The sequence below is a fragment of the Rhinopithecus bieti genome, unplaced genomic scaffold (assembly GCF_001698545.2).
Source record: "Rhinopithecus bieti isolate Rb0 unplaced genomic scaffold, ASM169854v2 scaffold_59220, whole genome shotgun sequence".
In the NCBI taxonomy this organism is placed as follows: domain Eukaryota; kingdom Metazoa; phylum Chordata; class Mammalia; order Primates; family Cercopithecidae; genus Rhinopithecus; species Rhinopithecus bieti.
The window spans coordinates 256,371-263,946 of NW_016822842.1; the positions used below are offsets into that span (position 1 = coordinate 256,371).

A 7,576-nucleotide genomic window follows, 5' to 3' on the forward strand; every position below is an offset into this window, starting at 1 on the left:
GCTGGTCTCGGCTGAGCAGTCTGATCTCCCCTCTGGGCCCCACCCCCCTTGCCCCACCCTGCTTCTCTGCAAGCCACGACTGCCTGGATCCCCGGTGCTGGGGAGTCCTTGTCTGGGGCGGGCGGGCAGGCTGCCGGCTCCCCTACGCCCTCCCCGCGCCCTCCCCACCTCCAGCTGATAGCGTGTGGCTGGCAAGGGTGTGTGTGTGTGGATGTGCGCGCTCTTCCACCAACGCTGCAGCTCAATCCATTTCAAACAAGAGGAGCATTAACCCAGCGTCATGACGAAGCAGAATCAGCCAGCACTGTCCTCTCCCTTTCCCACACCCCAGTCTGCAGTACTCACACTCACACACACCTACATGCACCCAGAGCCCCTCAGCCTCCTCCTAAACAGCCAGAGTTCAAGTTGCTGTGGGTGGTGGGTGGGGGGAGGGGGCTACTGATGACCCAGGGGGACAATGCCTGGTTTCTCCAGGCACCTGCACTTCCTACCCTATTTATGACCACCCCACCATCTGACAGCAGCAACTGAGGCTTCTGGGGCCCAGCCTCTCGAGGTGGGGGTGCAGGCACAGGCCAGAATTGGTTACCCAAGGATGAGCTCTTTCCTGGGAGGGCAGAATGGAAGGATGCAACCAGGTCCTCAGTACTGAGACGTGGGCTGGCCCCTTGATAACCTGAATCCCCTGGGAACTCTAATGGGATGCAGCAGAGAGAGAGGACTCCATCTCTCCCTAGGGCAGCTTCATGAAAAAGGAGCTTCCTGCCCGGTAACCCCTGGGTCCCAGCACAGAATTTACAGGCGTGTGCCTTCCCTGTCTCTAGCAAAGCCTCAACCATCCCAGGAGCCTGTCATTGGCCTTTCGGGCCCCCTGGGCAGGACAGGGAAGGGCAACAAGCCTTGCCCTCGACCCTCGCCCTGGCCCCAGCGTCCTCTCCACCTCCACACCGCAGACTTGCCTACCTAGGCAGCCCTCACCGTTGCCCTGGCAACCCTGCCCACACCCGGTCAGCTGATGGTATCAGCTGTTGTTGGGGAAATCTAGAATCTGGGGAAGGGGCTCTGGGGTGTCTGAATGGAGAAGCACAGGGGGAGGGGCTTGAGGGAAGAGGCCAGGAGGGGACAGAATGTATCTGGCTGGTGGGGACAGAGAGGACAGTAACCTGAGGGATGGGCTTCAGAGAGAAGGGAGGAAGGAGGGAGGCAGGTGGCTGAGAAAGGAGACAGAACACAGGCTGAGCTGTTGTAGCCGGGTGGGGGTGGCTGTGAAGGTATAGAGAAAACCTGGGGTGGGGATGAAGCATGGGATCCATGGAACTGCAAGAAAAGGCCAGGAGAGTGATGTGGGAGGGGGCATACCTTTAATGTGGCAGGAAGGGGCACAGCCTTGGAGGAGGAGCCACCCCGGCCATTGCTCCACAACCAGCCCGGCCTCAGCCCAGCCTCTCGGCTTTCTGTACCTTCAACCCCACCCTTACTTCCCTGTAATCAGGGGCTGAGAGGGAGAGAGGAAGCCCCAGCCCCACTCCAGCCCTAGATGATCTCTCGGTCCCTCCAGCTGACCAGGTCCCGGGGGCTTTGACACCTCAGCCCTTTAGGATTCCTGATCCCTGCCGCACCGACCTGGGTTCCTCCCCTGCCAATGCCCCTCCCCCACCAGGCCACACCCCAGGAGAGCTGTCTTCTGGTGCAAGGGTCCCCAGAGGTAGAGCTGGAGTGAGCTGATGCCAGGAAGGACACTGTGGCCAGGGGCCTGGAACGAGGTGGGTGATGAGGAATGTGTAGGACCGCTTGGCCTGGGAGGAGGGGTGCCTCCTCCTATTGAAACCAGCGTATGTAGGGCCGAGTCGGGGGAGTCAAGGGGAAATGGGGGAGGGGAAAAGGAGGGGAGGGTGCTCGGTACCTTCAAGGGCCCAGGGCGTGGGGCAGGAGCGCAGCAGCCTCCTCGGTGACATACACCTCCATCCCTCGGCGCATCTCCTCTCCGCCTCCCGTTGCCAAGACAACCTGCCGGCAGCTCAGGCCTGGCTCAGCTGCGGCGGCAGGGAGGGGGGAGGAGGAAGCTGTGGCTCCCGCTGCCTCTTCCTCAGAGATGGAGGGAGGAGGCCTGAGGGTGTGTCCTCAGTGCTGGCACTGGGGGTTAGGGGACAGCTTCAGGAGCTAGGGTGCCCAGTGAACCCCACCAAGTGCCCCATCCCCCCACTTCCCTTCATAAGGCTCTAGAATTGGCTCTAGGGGTGACCTCAGGAGAACCCTAATTCAGGGCCGGAGAGCAGGCCAGTCTTGAAGAGTGTGCAGCACTGCGGAGAGTCACTACTCCAGGAAGCCCAGTGTGGAGCCCGGGACAGTGACAGACAGCAAGGCAGGGACAGTCCTTGTGGTGAAGGGCCAGGGGGGTTGCTCCAGCAGGGTGCAGAGGCCCCTGGGCGCTGGCTGCACTGGGCACTCGGCTGCGGGCCCCACACCTCTGCCGTCTCTATGTGAGCACCTTCACCTGGTCCCAAACCCTCTCTCATTCCACTGAGAAAAGTCAGGGCACGGGACAGCTCTCTTCCAATCCCTCAAGGCCCCATTCCCACTGTCCCCCACCACGCCCGAGTCTTACATTCTATCGGAATGTCCCTCCACGGGTGGGGCGGGCGGGCCACCTTGGGCAGGAAGAGTGATCAGCCCAGCCAGGCCTGGACCCAAGGGGATTGCAGAGTAAGAGCTCCCTCTGTCGACCTGAGGAGTGGTAGCTGCCAAGGTCATTTTGCTGCCAGGGATTTGGGCTGTGTGTGTGTGTGTGTGTGTGTGTGTGTGTGTATTGGTGGTGGGCCTTCAGAGGGGAGGCAAGGGGACCCTTCTCACCCATGCCATCCTCTGCCCCCACCTCATCACTGTCCTTGTCCCATGGAAATACTCACTCTGCCTCCAGCCTCCTCCCCCTGAGAAGGCCTCTGACCCCTCAAGGCCGGCTGAACTGAACTCCCCCATGGCTTGTCTGAAAGGGGAGGTTCTCCCCTTGAAAGCTGGCAACACTGAACAACAGGTGCCTGTTGGCTCAGGCCCCAGGCAGGTGGGTTTCTTCAGCTCTGCTCCACACCCAGCAGGCAGGCGGTGGCTGCCAGGGCTCTCGTACCTTTGGAAGTTCAGGAGTTCTCAAGACCTTGAGAATGGGCGCTGGTGTCCACAACACGGGGCCAGGGTTCCTGTGTCTCTCAGGCAGGGGGGTCCCAGGCCCCCTGACGCCCCATTCTTGGCTCCTTTCCCCACAAGGTCACTGGTACCAGATGTCCTGGGCGGACTCCGGCCCTGCTGCCTCCTCCCTCCCCCAGGCCCTCTCGATAGGCTTCTCTGTCCACGTCTGGTCTGTCTCACTCCAGTGCCCCCTGGCCCCATCCCACACACCAACATGCTGGGCGGGGGAGCTATGTAAATATTAACTTCTGGAGAGGTAGAGCCAGGGCACCTGGATACTCAGGGAGGAGGGAAAGGGTGACAGAGACCGGAAGAAAAAGAAGGATGAGGGCCCCAAAGTCACCATTCTCATCAGAGATTGGGAGCCATGTGCCCCCGCCTCCGGGCATTAGACTCTGCTGCCCGGACCCCCGAGCCTCCACTCCTGCAGCATGCTGCCACCAGACCACTGCATCGGGCCCCCGCAAAGCCCCTCACCATCTCCTCCCTGCCACAGCATAAGGACCAAACTCTTCATCACTTGATCCAATCACTTCCTGCCACTTCTCTACACAAATTTCAGCTCCAGCCAGGTAGACAGACTGTTCCCCTTCCCTGGAGCACACCTCCCATTTTCCCGCCTTGATTCTCATGCCCGTTTTTCCTCTCATCGTTTTCTGCTCTGTGCATATTTTCTGCACTGAAATCATGCAAACCCCAGGCCTTCCACAAAGCCCCCGCAAGCACCCCGGCCTGTGCTCTCTCCTGCCCCAGAACCCACGATGCATGGGCAGGGGAGGGAGTGGAGAACCTTGCATGCAAAGTGTGGAAGCCAGGTAGAATCTAGAGTGCAGTGCTCACTAGCTGGGAGACCGTGAATGGCCTGGCATCTCTGAGTGTGAACTCATCCACATGTGCTACATGGGAACATCTTACCGCCCTAAAGAAGGAGTGCAAGCAAATGTGCCCTGACTGTGGCCTAGTACATCTCCTGAGCTCGGTACATATTAGTTTCCTTATTTCCAATAATTCTTGTCTCCCCTTTACGTCTTTGGGGACGTACGAAAAACAAACAAAAAAATAGTTGCTTTGTTATGTCATCTGTAAAAGAGGGATTTCCAAAAGTCCCATCAAAGAACAAATAATTGCCTTTTTATGGGTTTATCCCTCCAATTAAATTTCAAGTGCCTTGAGAGCTCTATCTTGTCTATCTTTTTTATTAACGGAAGGATTAGCCCAGGGCTTGAATGTTGTGGCAGAAAAATAAACACTGGGACTAACTGCTTAAGCCCTGGCCCCACCCATGTCTGCCAAAGAAGGTGGGAGAAGGCAGGATTCTGGCCTCCCTCCTGCCTCCGCCTAGAGCCACGGTGGGGTGTTGGGATAATGACTTCTTTCTGGAGCTTCAGGTGGTGTATTTCCTCAATAAACATTTACCCTGTGAACATACTGTGCTGGGCAGTCAGGAAGGAAAAGATGGACTATTTCTACATCTGGGGCACTTGCTATTTAGTGGAATCATGACAAGTACATACATCATGACAGTTCTGGACTAGCTGTGACATGTACCATAAGGCAAGGGCAAGTGAATGGCTGGCAAGACCAGTGGCAGTGGAGACAGTTGCTCCTCCCCGGGTAGAGCCGAGAGCCTATGGAGCAGAGGAGGAGCCTGCGGTCTGGGGGTGTGTGTGTGTGTGTGTGTGTGCGCGCGTGTGTGCTAGAGCAGGACACGACAGGTGGCAGGAACCCTTCGAATGAGGACGGGGACATGCTTGCTTGATAGAGTTGCAGTTTTCCAACATTCTTAAATGGTAGTTGTGGGGCTAGGGCCGAATGGGGAGACTGGACAGGGCTGGACAGGAGTCTTAAAGATGACGCTAAGGAGTTTGGCCGGGATAGTGTGGCCTGGGGAGAGCTGTGGTTGTGGTAGGGAAAGTAAGTGGAGCAAACTCGGATGTACTGGAGTAGAGGGCAATGTTGGGCGGCACAGAGATGATGTAGGGAGCTAGCGGAGATTTAGACAGATCCCAGTGAGGTCTGGCCATGGTGCAGAGCCCCAGAGTTTGGGGGAGAGCAGTCACGCGCAAGGAGGGCAAGGAGGCGGTGGCTGAGATGCTGAGGTTGCTCAGAGAGGCAGCTGGCAGATGGAGAGCAGAGCGGAGGGAATCTTGGGGAAGGGTCCTCTGTGAGGAGCTGGGAAAGAGAAGCCAGGCAGGACAGCCAAGGGCAGGCCGAAGGGGGTGGGGTTTGGCTTGAGGAGAAACGGTTCTTTACCATGGCAAGTGCTTGACGCTGAAGACACTGAGGACTGAGGCAAGGCTTTTGGCTTGGTCCCTGGAAAGTCACTGTCTCAGCGTCAGAGGGACAGGGTTGAATAGACTGATGTAAGTGGAACCAGTTTGTGTGGCCTAAAGAATGAGTGAATGTCCCCCTCTGATGACCTGCTTGGCTCCCCTCTGCCTCATCCGGCTGTTTGGAGGACGGGACGGAGAAAGGGGAGGTCAATTTGTGAGCCATTCTTAGTGAGAGTTCTTGGTAATCCCAAACTGGCGTGAGATTTGAGGCACTGGTGGCCGCTGGTCACATACTCCCCTAAAGGGGTTCATGTTTCCCCAACAGCAAGGGGCTATTAGCAATTAGCCCCCTGTGGCTACTCCATGCTCACACCTGCATAGACCCAGGCACTCAGAGGCAAGCAGGGTTGCTGAAGCCAGGTGTGGTCTGAGGACCTGGGGGAAGTCCTCCTTCCTTCCCACCGCCTAGATGTGCATGTTCAAATAGTCCATTTGAAGTGCCATCATTAGGGATCTATTCTTTTGGCTTCTTCCTTTTAGCATCTTTGAAGTCACCACTAGTTCAGGGGGAATGAGCTGAACAGACTTCCAGAGCCTGAAGAGCCACCTGGGGCATGGCAGCGCCTGGACACTGGGCAGAGGCGCCGAGAGGTGTGGTGAGGAGAAGGCTCAGAGTCCAGCCAGGGACCCAGGGACCCAGCGACCCAGGGGGAGAGCAGGCGCTGGACACCTCGGGGATGGGGTGGGATGAGGGCACCCCCTGGGACAGCACAGGCCTCCGGAGTGGCCCTCCCTCTCCCTTCTCTGTCCCTCCCTGCCAGGTCTCACCTCAAAAAGCAAGAAAGAAAACAGTGAAGGCTTTCTGGAGCCAGCCCCCAGAGGCCTGTCGGTGCTGGGGAGGTCAAAGAGAGGGAGGGAGGGGCCGGAGAAAGGCCGAGAAGAAAGCAGAGGCAAGACAAAGGGCCCCGTCCACCTTTGAAGCCGTCTCTAACCCGAGCGAGGGAGGGGCGGGGGTGGGCCGGAGACCCCGGCTAGCGGGGAGGCAGTCTAGTTTTAAAGAATGTCTCAAATTCCTGCGGAAATCAGAGGGATTGTAAGAGGCCCCCTCCCCAACACACCTCCTTCCCAGCCTCCTCCCCAGCCACCCCCCAAAGTCCAGTCCTCTACACCTGGGGGGCCCCCAACCCTTTGTCCTCAAGTAATTGCTGGGTGTTTCCCCCGTTAAGTCCCATTGAACTCGCCAGTTATCAGCTGTGGCTCCAGACCACCCTCCCAACACACATCCCAGAAAACTACCCCCAACACAGCGCAGTCTTCACTGGGATTAAGGCTCTTTGTGATGGGGGAGAGAAAAAAGTAACCTGGTGAAAAGCAATTATGACGAGCAGTAGGGAGAATGTCTGTCCCAGGGCCGGGGACCTCCCTCTTGGCTGCCGCTGTCCCCACCTTCTAAATTGCCCCGAGGTGGGGGTGTCAGACTCTGCGCCAGCCCTCGCCATCAACTAGGACTGTAGCTGCACCCACCTCCCATTTTCACTGGACCAGGGCCCTTCCCCACTTCCTCTTTTCTTATTTTTAGGCCATTCTAGGGAGCAGAGAGGAGACGGGATGTCTTTCATCCTTCCCTCTCCATAATGCCCCTCCTCAAGGTACTCTCAGAAGGAAGAGGGAGGGGAGGGGGTACATCCTCATAAGAGAGGGCTCAGTGAGGGAAAGGGAAACCGAGGCTGGGGGTCATCCTCAGAAGAGAGGGCTCAGTGAGGGTAGGGGAAACTGAGGCTGGGGCCCCAATCCCAGAAGAGAGGGTTTGCTGAAGGTGTTCCCCCTGAAGAGCTGACCTGTTGGGGTGGGGGGGTGGTCCCTGCGAGGAAGGACCTCCCCCTCGACAAGATTAAAAGCCAGCGCACTGAAGAGGCGGGTTTTATCGCCCCCGAGTTCCACTCCCCAGACGCACACCTGGAGGCCCCTGGGAAAGCCCACCGGAGAAGCTGGGGTGGGGGCAGGGCCGCCCCTTCCTCCCCGCCCCTCGCTCCCCCTCCCCCCTGGGCCATCCGGGCCCGGCCGCTGCCTCTAATTGAGATTTGCCCTCAGGTGTGGCCCCCGCCCCGGCCCCGCGGGGA

The 7,576-nt window shown here is 58.4% G+C and overlaps 1 protein-coding gene across 17 annotated transcripts in view; it reads right to left on the bottom strand.

The window, feature by feature from the left end:
* DMTN (dematin actin binding protein) overlaps window positions 1-3,416 on the bottom strand; it is a 30,320-nt gene extending 26,904 nt beyond the window's left edge. For 2 of the 17 annotated variants that reach the window (XM_017861123.1, XM_017861141.1), the window contains exon 1: window positions 1,907-2,098. The gene's annotated coding sequence lies outside the window, so the exon portion shown is untranslated. Of the gene's footprint in view, window positions 1-1,906; window positions 2,137-3,124 lie in introns of those variants that run through there. The other 15 variants (XM_017861131.1, XM_017861146.1, XM_017861118.1 and 12 more) reach the window with 14 other exon arrangements.
* Between the last annotated feature and the right edge of the window lie 4,160 nt (window positions 3,417-7,576).